Genomic DNA, 8,623 nt, shown 5'->3' on the forward strand with positions numbered 1-8,623 from the left:
CTTTTTAAGCACGTTCTGGGAAGTGGTGGTGCATTAAGGCTCCAGAATGTTTGAATTAGTAGCTTGGGATTGCCAAATTGTGAGATTAGTTTATGGCTCATCCCCCGGACTGTTTCACATTTAGCATTCATGCTTCGCTGTATCTGAAAATGCATTAGGTATGCCAGTTTTCTTTGTGTTCCTTGTTAAATGCTTTCTGTTTTGCGATTCGTTCAATACATGGCTTGTTAACAGGGTTTCTGAGGTAACTTCCAGCAGCAAAAATACTCAACTGAGGATCTGGGATTATTTCACGGAGTATGGTCAGTCGGAGCAAAAGTAAGGAAGTCGTTCGTTTCTGCAGTGTATTACAACGCTACCTTTCCCGTGAGCAGTCGAACAGACTAAATGATTGTGCCACAGACTGCGACGGCAAGCTCCGCTAAAAGGTAATCCTTTAAAGCCGGTGTAAGAAACACAACGTTATTGGGGTACACCGCGTGGAAACCGATACTTGGGTCTATCTCGTCCATGCTCACCACATAGCCTAAATTAAACAAGTCCCAATAAACAATGAGCTATTGGAAACGGAAAGGTGAAAGGTAGAATGGCTTCAACTTTTAGGGGTGGATGCCACTGAGCCTCAGCAGGGCCGGCTGTGGCTTGTTTCTGTAGTGTAGTGGTCATCACGTTTGCCTTACGCGCGAAAGGTCCCAGTCTCTGGGCAGAAACTGCTTTGTTCTTCAACTGCAGCCTTTTACATGGACAAGAGCTGAGCTTTCTTGCATCTTTCCCATCTGCAAACCTGCCTTCGAATTTGCTTCAACAAATTCCATTTAATTACAGTGCAAAGCGTTGTTAAGTTTTTCTCCAACCTGGTTCTGATCATATGCCATTCTGTTGGAGAGTGTAGTTACCGCCTTCTGATCCTTTCATGAAAAGCAGTACCGCATTTGCCTTCCTTGCGCAGGCGGCTCGGTTCAAAAACAGGAAAGAAGCAGATGCTCTGGTGTCACAGCGCACCACGAATTCCTGAACTTGTCTGTCTGTCAAATGTACCCCAAGGTCGTCTCAGAAAGACCTCATTTGGAAGCTGTCAATCGTTATTCGACGTGCGAGAATTGGCACCAGATATCCCGAATAATGTTTTGGAGCAATTCGCACGTTAGTGGCTCATTCAATCAGCAACAGCAATGAAAGATATTGCACTCTCAGAGGAACCTTTCGACTTGCGCATTCATAGCGTCGCTAGTATTAAGGTCCGCCCCGAGATCTAAGCCACGTCGGAACTGAAACGGAGGAATCGACAGAGAGGCTACAGAATGACATCGCATCCATTTGGTTTTCTTTAAATCACTGACGAGCAGGAAAATGTAAACGGGGAGGGCGAGTGGAGAAGTGAGGCAGTTACAGCTCTGGTGAAATTCCTTCTTTGTGATTCACTCAGCAGCCAGAGACGTGAAGGTGACTCAGGCGTGAGAGCTCTTCACATCGAGAACAAAAAGCACTCAAGGGCAGTTAGCACCTTCTTCTGGAGGGGGGGTGGGGTGAGGTAATTACCTTTTGACTTCTGTGACTATGTTCAGAAACTGGCTTTTAGATTGAGGTGAACAGAAACTGCATTTCTAAAAAGCACCATGGAATTTAGCAAAATTTATTGAGTCGCTTCTCCTCGATTCCCACATAGGTTTCCAATTCAGTTGGTATTCATGTGGCTCATGTCCAGGAGTGAACGTCTCAGTAGCAAATTGCACGGTTAAGGTAAAAGGCAAGGAAAGTGGCATCTCGAACTGGCTCCGAGGTCAGAGCATTCTCTCAATGTGATCTGTCGTTCTCGGATTGTAATGCTACCTCCGGTTTTAGGTTGGAGAACATTCTTTGGGACTCCTATTCTGAAAAAAAAACACAGACACAGTGACTGAAACTCTGCTGCACGGTATGATGCGGAATACGGCCTGCTCAGGTTTGTGCATTTTCCCTGTAGTATGGTGTGTTTCGTGTTCCGTGTAAACGTGAAAGTCGTCTTGTTTCGAGCAATAGGTGAAATCATTTAGCAAAGCAAGAATGGAAATTCCAGTAATGTCAAGCAGCTCATGGTTATTTGACCAAATCATAAGCGAACCCATATTCTCACGCACTCACAGATACATTTGTAGCTGAAAAGAGTCTGAGAAGATAGACTGAGCTTACCATTGATTTTTGCCTGGATTGATGGGCTATCAATATCTGCTGCGAAATTGACATTGTAGCCGGGCACATCCCAGCAGCTGTACGAGTCCGACAGGAATCATGGAACCCTTTTCATGTGACTTTGCACCTGTTGTTATGCACGAGCACAATTGGAAATATAAGAAAGTGAGTCGGTGCGGCCGTCTGGTAGTGTGGCCGAGCGGTCTAAGGCGCTGGATCCAGGTTCCAGCCTCGAAAGGGGCGTGGGTTCGAATCCCACCACTACCATTTCTGCTGATCAACTCCAACGCTGCAGCTTGTTAACATGCTGTTTCGGTGTCCACTGTATATTGATGTTGAAAACAAAAGTAAAATGGGTTTGCTTCCCAGGGAATTAACTGTGGTGTGGGATACTGCCAAATATTCCAAAATGTCTCTATTGTCATGATCGTGTTCGACTCCCGCGCGGAAAATCGCAAACAGTTGTGCCGTCCCAGGCAAGTTGAGCCTTTACTGGAACCGAATGGAGACTGTTATTTCATCGCTGTTGTGAAACGAAGTCCTACGGTGACTCTACTCGATGTTATTTGGGTTTCTAGCTAATGGGAAAATCGTTCCAAATTAATTTCGATGTCCTACCTTATTGAATTTCTCCCATTTCCTTCATTTCCGTCCTGGAAACATCAGAAGGGAAAGGTAATCTAATCGAGACTGTGATTGGTGAAATTCACTTTTTACGGCCAATTCTTATTATGTTCTTTCTTTCTCTCGCTTCAGCATTGTCTGGAAAGTGGTGGTGCACTAAGGCTGCAGTATGTTTGAAAGAGTCGTTTGGCAATGCCCCGTTGTTAGTTGTGAGATTACTTTATGACTCATGCCCTCGGACTGTATCACATTTAGCATTCGTGCATCTCTGTGTCTGAAAATGCGTGAGTTATGCCAGTTTTGTTTGTGTTCCGTGTTAAATGCTTTCTGTTTTGCGATTCGCTCAACACATTTCGATTTAACAGGATTTCTGAGGTAACTTCAGCAGCAAAAATCCTCAGCTGAGGATCTGGGAAAATTTCACAGAGTATGGTCAGTCGGAGCTAAAGTAAGAAAGTCGTTCCTTTTTTGCAGTGTTCCACAATACTACCTTTCCCGTGAGCAGTCGAACAGACTAAATGATTGTGCCACAGACTGCGATGGCAAACTCCGCTAAAAAGTAATCCTTTAAAGCCGGTGGAAGCAACATGACGTTATTGGGGTACACCGTGGAAAAAGATACTTCGGTGGACCTCGTCCATGCTCACCACATAGCCAAAATTAAACAAGTCCCGTTCCCCAGCATTTGATCCCAATCCCTCTAAACGCATCCTATCCAGAAACTCACCCGATTACCTTTGCAATTTTCTGAGTGTAATAGCCTCCTCCACTTCCTCTAGTAGATCATTCCAAACACGGACAACCTTCTTTGTGGGAAATGTGCCTCAGGTCCTTTGTCACTTTCAGCCCACTCACCTTAAAGCTATGCTGTCGAGTTTTCAACTCACACCAACTTGGGTAAAGCACGTAAATATTCAGTTTACCACCCTTCCATAAGGTCATTTCGCAGCTGTTACGCTGCAGGGAAAGTCGTCCCAGCCTATTCCACCTCGCCCTACGGTACAAACATCGACGACATCTTTATCTATATTTTGTCATCAATTTAACGTGTCTTTTTTTTTACGTTTTCAAAATGTCGATTACGCTGGACAACAACGAGCTATTGGAAACAGAAAGGGGAGACGTAGAACGGATTCAACTTTCAGTGCTGGACGCCACGGAGCTGCAACACAGCCGGCTGTGGCTTGTTTTTGTCATGTAGTGGTCCTCACGTTCGCCTAACACGCGAAAGGTCCCCAGTCCGGAACTGGGTAGAAACTGCTTTGTTCTTCAACTGCAGCCTTTTACATGGACAAGAGCTGAGCTTTTTTGCATGCTTTTCCATCTGCAAACCTGCCTTCGAATTTGCTTGAATAAACCTGCTCTGGTAGTGAAATGTAATGCAATTCCATTTAATTACAATGCAAAGCGTTGTTAAGTTTTTCTCCAACCTGGTTCTGATCATATGCCATTCTGTTGGAGAGTGTAGTTACCGACTTCTGATCCTTCCATGAAAAGCAGTACCGCATTTGCCTTCCTTGCGCAGGCGGCTCGGTTCAAAAACAGGAAAGAAGCAGATGCTCTGGTGTCACAGCGCACCACGAATTCCTGAACTTGTCTGTCTGTCAAATGTCCCCCAAGGTCGTCTCAGAAAGACCTCATTTGGAAGCTGTCAATCGTTATTCAATGTGCGAGAATTGGCACCAGATATCCTGAATCATGTTTTGGAGCAATTCGCACGTTAGTGGCTCATTCAATCAGCAACAGCAATGAAAGATATTGCACTCTCAGAGGAACCTTTCGACTTGCGCATTCATAGCGTCGCTAGTATTAAGGTCCGCCCCGAGATCTAAGTCATGTTGCAACTGAAACGGAGGAATCGACAGAGAGGCTACAGAATGACATCGCATCCATTTGGTTTTCTTTAAATCACTGACGAGCAGGAAAATGTAAACGGGGAGGGCGTGCGGAGAAGTGAGACAGTTGCAGCTCTGGTGAAATTCCTTCTTTGTGATTCACTCAGCAGCCAGAGACGTGAAGGTGACTCAGGCGTGAAAGCTCTTCACATCGAGAACAAAAAGCACTCAAGGGCAGTTAGCACCTCTTCCGGAGTGGGGGTGGGGTGAGGTAATTACCTTTTGACTTCTGTGACTATGGTCAGAAACTGGCTTTTAGATTGAGGTGAACAGAAACTGCATTTCTAAAAAGCACCATGGAATTTAGCAAAATCTATTGAGTCGCTTCTCCTCGATTCCCACATAGGTTTCCAATTCAGTTGGTATTCATGTGGCTCATGTCCAGGAGTGAACGTCTCAGTAGCAAATTGCACGGTTAAGGTAAAAGGCAAGGAAAGTGGCATCTCGAACTGGCTCCGAGGTCAGAGCATTCTCTCAATGTGATCTGTCGTTCTCGGATTGTAATGCTACCTCCGGTTTTAGGTTGGAGAACATTCTTTGGGACTCCTATTCTGAAAAAAAAACACAGACACAGTGACTGAAACTCTGCTGCGCGGTATGATGTGGAATACGGCCTGCTCAGGTTTGTGCATTTTCCCTGTAGTATGGTATGTTTCGTGTTCCGTGTAAACGTGAAAGTCGTCTTGTTTCGAGCAATAGGTGAAATCATTTAGCAAAGCAAGAATGGAAATTGCAGTAATGTCAAGCAGCTCATGGTTATTTGACCAAATCATAAGCGAACCCATATTCTCACGCACTCACAGATACATTTGTAGCTGAAAAGAGTCTGAGAAGATAGACTGAGCTTACCATTGATTTTTGCCTGGATTGATGGGCTATCAATATCTGCTGCGAAATTGACATTGTAGCCGGGCACATCCCAGCAGCTGTACGAGTCCGACAGGAATCATGGAACCCTTTTCATGTGACTTTGCATCTGTTGTTATGCACGAGCACAATTGGAAATATAAGAAAGTGAGTAGGCGCGGCCGTCTGGTAGTGTGGCCGAGCGGTCTAAGGCGCTGAATCCAGGTTCCAGCCTCGAAAGGGGCGTGGGTTACGAATCCCACCACTACCATTTCTGCTGATCAACTCCAACGCTGCAGCTTGTTAACATGCTGTTTCGGTGTCCACTGTATATTGATGTTGAAAACAAAAGTAAAATGGGTTTGCTTCCCAGGGAATTAACTGTGGTGTGGGATACTGCCAAATATTCCAAAATGTCTCTATTGTCATGATCGTGTTCGACTCCCGCGCGGAAAATCGCAAACAGTTGTGCCGTCCCAGGCAAGTTGAGCCTTTACTGGAACCGAATGGAGACTGTTATTTCATCGCTGTTGTGAAACGAAGTCCTACGGTGACTCTACTCGATGTTATTTGGGTTTCTAGCTAATGGGAAAATCGTTCCAAATTAATTTCGATGTCCTACCTTATTGAATTTCTCCCATTTCCTTCATTTCCGTCCTGGAAACATCAGAAGGGAAAGGTAATCTAATCGAGACTGTGAGTGGTGAAATTCACTTTTTACGGCCAATTCTTATTATGTTCTTTCTTTCTCTCGCTTCAGCATTGTCTGGAAAGTGGTGGTGCACTAAGGCTGCAGTATGTTTGAAAGAGTCGTTTGGCAATGCCCCGTTGTTAGTTGTGAGATTACTTTATGACTCATGCCCTCGGACTGTATCACATTTAGCATTCGTGCATCTCTGTGTCTGAAAATGCGTGAGTTATGCCAGTTTTGTTTGTGTTCCGTGTTAAATGCTTTCTGTTTTGCGATTCGCTCAACACATTTCGATTTAACAGGATTTCTGAGGTAACTTCAGCAGCAAAAATCCTCAGCTGAGGATCTGGGAAAATTTCACAGAGTATGGTCAGTCGGAGCTAAAGTAAGAAAGTCGTTCCTTTTTTGCAGTGTTCCACAATACTACCTTTCCCGTGAGCAGTCGAACAGACTAAATGATTGTGCCACAGACTGCGATGGCAAACTCCGCTAAAAAGTAATCCTTTAAAGCCGGTGGAAGCAACATGACGTTATTGGGGTACACCGTGGAAAAAGATACTTCGGTGGACCTCGTCCATGCTCACCACATAGCCAAAATTAAACAAGTCCCGTTCCCCAGCATTTGATCCCAATCCCTCTAAACGCATCCTATCCAGAAACTCACCCGATTACCTTTGCAATTTTCTGAGTGTAATAGCCTCCTCCACTTCCTCTAGTAGATCATTCCAAACACGGACAACCTTCTTTGTGGGAAATGTGCCTCAGGTCCTTTGTCACTTTCAGCCCACTCACCTTAAAGCTATGCTGTCGAGTTTTCAACTCACACCAACTTGGGTAAAGCACGTAAATATTCAGTTTACCACCCTTCCATAAGGTCATTTCGCAGCTGTTACGCTGCAGGGAAAGTCGTCCCAGCCTATTCCACCTCGCCCTACGGTACAAACATCGACGACATCTTTATCTATATTTTGTCATCAATTTAACGTGTCTTTTTTTTTACGTTTTCAAAATGTCGATTACGCTGGACAACAACGAGCTATTGGAAACAGAAAGGGGAGACGTAGAACGGATTCAACTTTCAGTGCTGGACGCCACGGAGCTGCAACACAGCCGGCTGTGGCTTGTTTTTGTCATGTAGTGGTCCTCACGTTCGCCTAACACGCGAAAGGTCCCCAGTCCGGAACTGGGTAGAAACTGCTTTGTTCTTCAACTGCAGCCTTTTACATGGACAAGAGCTGAGCTTTTTTGCATGCTTTTCCATCTGCAAACCTGCCTTCGAATTTGCTTGAATAAACCTGCTCTGGTAGTGAAATGTAATGCAATTCCATTTAATTACAATGCAAAGCGTTGTTAAGTTTTTCTCCAACCTGGTTCTGATCATATGCCATTCTGTTGGAGAGTGTAGTTACCGACTTCTGATCCTTCCACGAAAAGCAGTACCGCATTTGCCTTCCTTGCGCAGGCGGCTCGGTTCAAAGACAGGAAAGAAGCAGATGCTCTGGTGTCACAGCGCACCACGAATTCCTGAACTTGTCTGTCTGTCAAATGTCCCCCAAGGTCGTCTCAGAAAGACCTCATTTGGAAGCTGTCAATCGTTATTCAATGTGCGAGAATTGGCACCAGATATCCTGAATCATGTTTTGGAGCAATTCGCACGTTAGTGGCTCATTCAATCAGCAACAGCAATGAAAGAAATTGCTCTCTCAGAGGAACCTTTCGACTTGCGCATTCATAGCGTCGCTAGTATTAAGGTCCGCCCCTAGATCTAAGTCATGTTGCAACTGAAACGGAGGAATCGACAGAGAGGCTACAGAATGACATCGCATCCATTTGGTTTTCTTTTATTCACTGACGAGCAGGAAAATGTAAACGGGGAGGGCGTGCGGAGAAGTGAGACAGTTGCAGCTCTGGTGAAATTCCTTCTTTGTGATTCACTCAGCAGCCAGAGACGTGAAGGTGACTCAGGCGTGAAAGCTCTTCACATCGAGAACAAAAAGCACTCAAGGGCAGTTAGCACCTCTTCCGGAGTGGGGGTGGGGTGAGGTAATTACCTTTTGACTTCTGTGACTATGGTCAGAAACTGGCTTTTAGATTGAGGTGAACAGAAACTGCATTTCTAAAAAGCACCATGGAATTTAGCAAAATCTATTGAGTCGCTTCTCCTCGATTCCCACATAGGTTTCCAATTCAGTTGGTATTCATGTGGCTCATGTCCAGGAGTGAACGTCTCAGTAGCAAATTGCACGGTTAAGGTAAAAGGCAAGGAAAGTGGCATCTCGAACTGGCTCCGAGGTCAGAGCATTCTCTCAATGTGATCTGTCGTTCTCGGATTGTAATGCTACCTCCGGTTTTAGGTTGGAGAACATTCTTTGGGACTCCTATTCTGAAAAAAAAACAC

General features: G+C 45.0%; 1 non-coding gene across 1 annotated transcript; it reads left to right on the forward strand.

Moving 5' to 3' along the window:
* The first annotated feature begins 2,354 nt into the window (after positions 1 to 2,354).
* trnal-cag (transfer RNA leucine (anticodon CAG)) lies at positions 2,355 to 2,436 on the forward strand. Its single transcript has one exon. It is a non-coding gene; the product is annotated as a tRNA-Leu (tRNA).
* The last annotated feature ends 6,187 nt before the right edge of the window (positions 2,437 to 8,623 follow it).

This window comes from Chiloscyllium plagiosum, unplaced genomic scaffold, assembly GCF_037043375.1.
Source record: "Chiloscyllium plagiosum isolate Xiang-an unplaced genomic scaffold, Cpla_swu_hap1 HiC_scaffold_49, whole genome shotgun sequence".
Taxonomy (NCBI): domain Eukaryota; kingdom Metazoa; phylum Chordata; class Chondrichthyes; order Orectolobiformes; family Hemiscylliidae; genus Chiloscyllium; species Chiloscyllium plagiosum.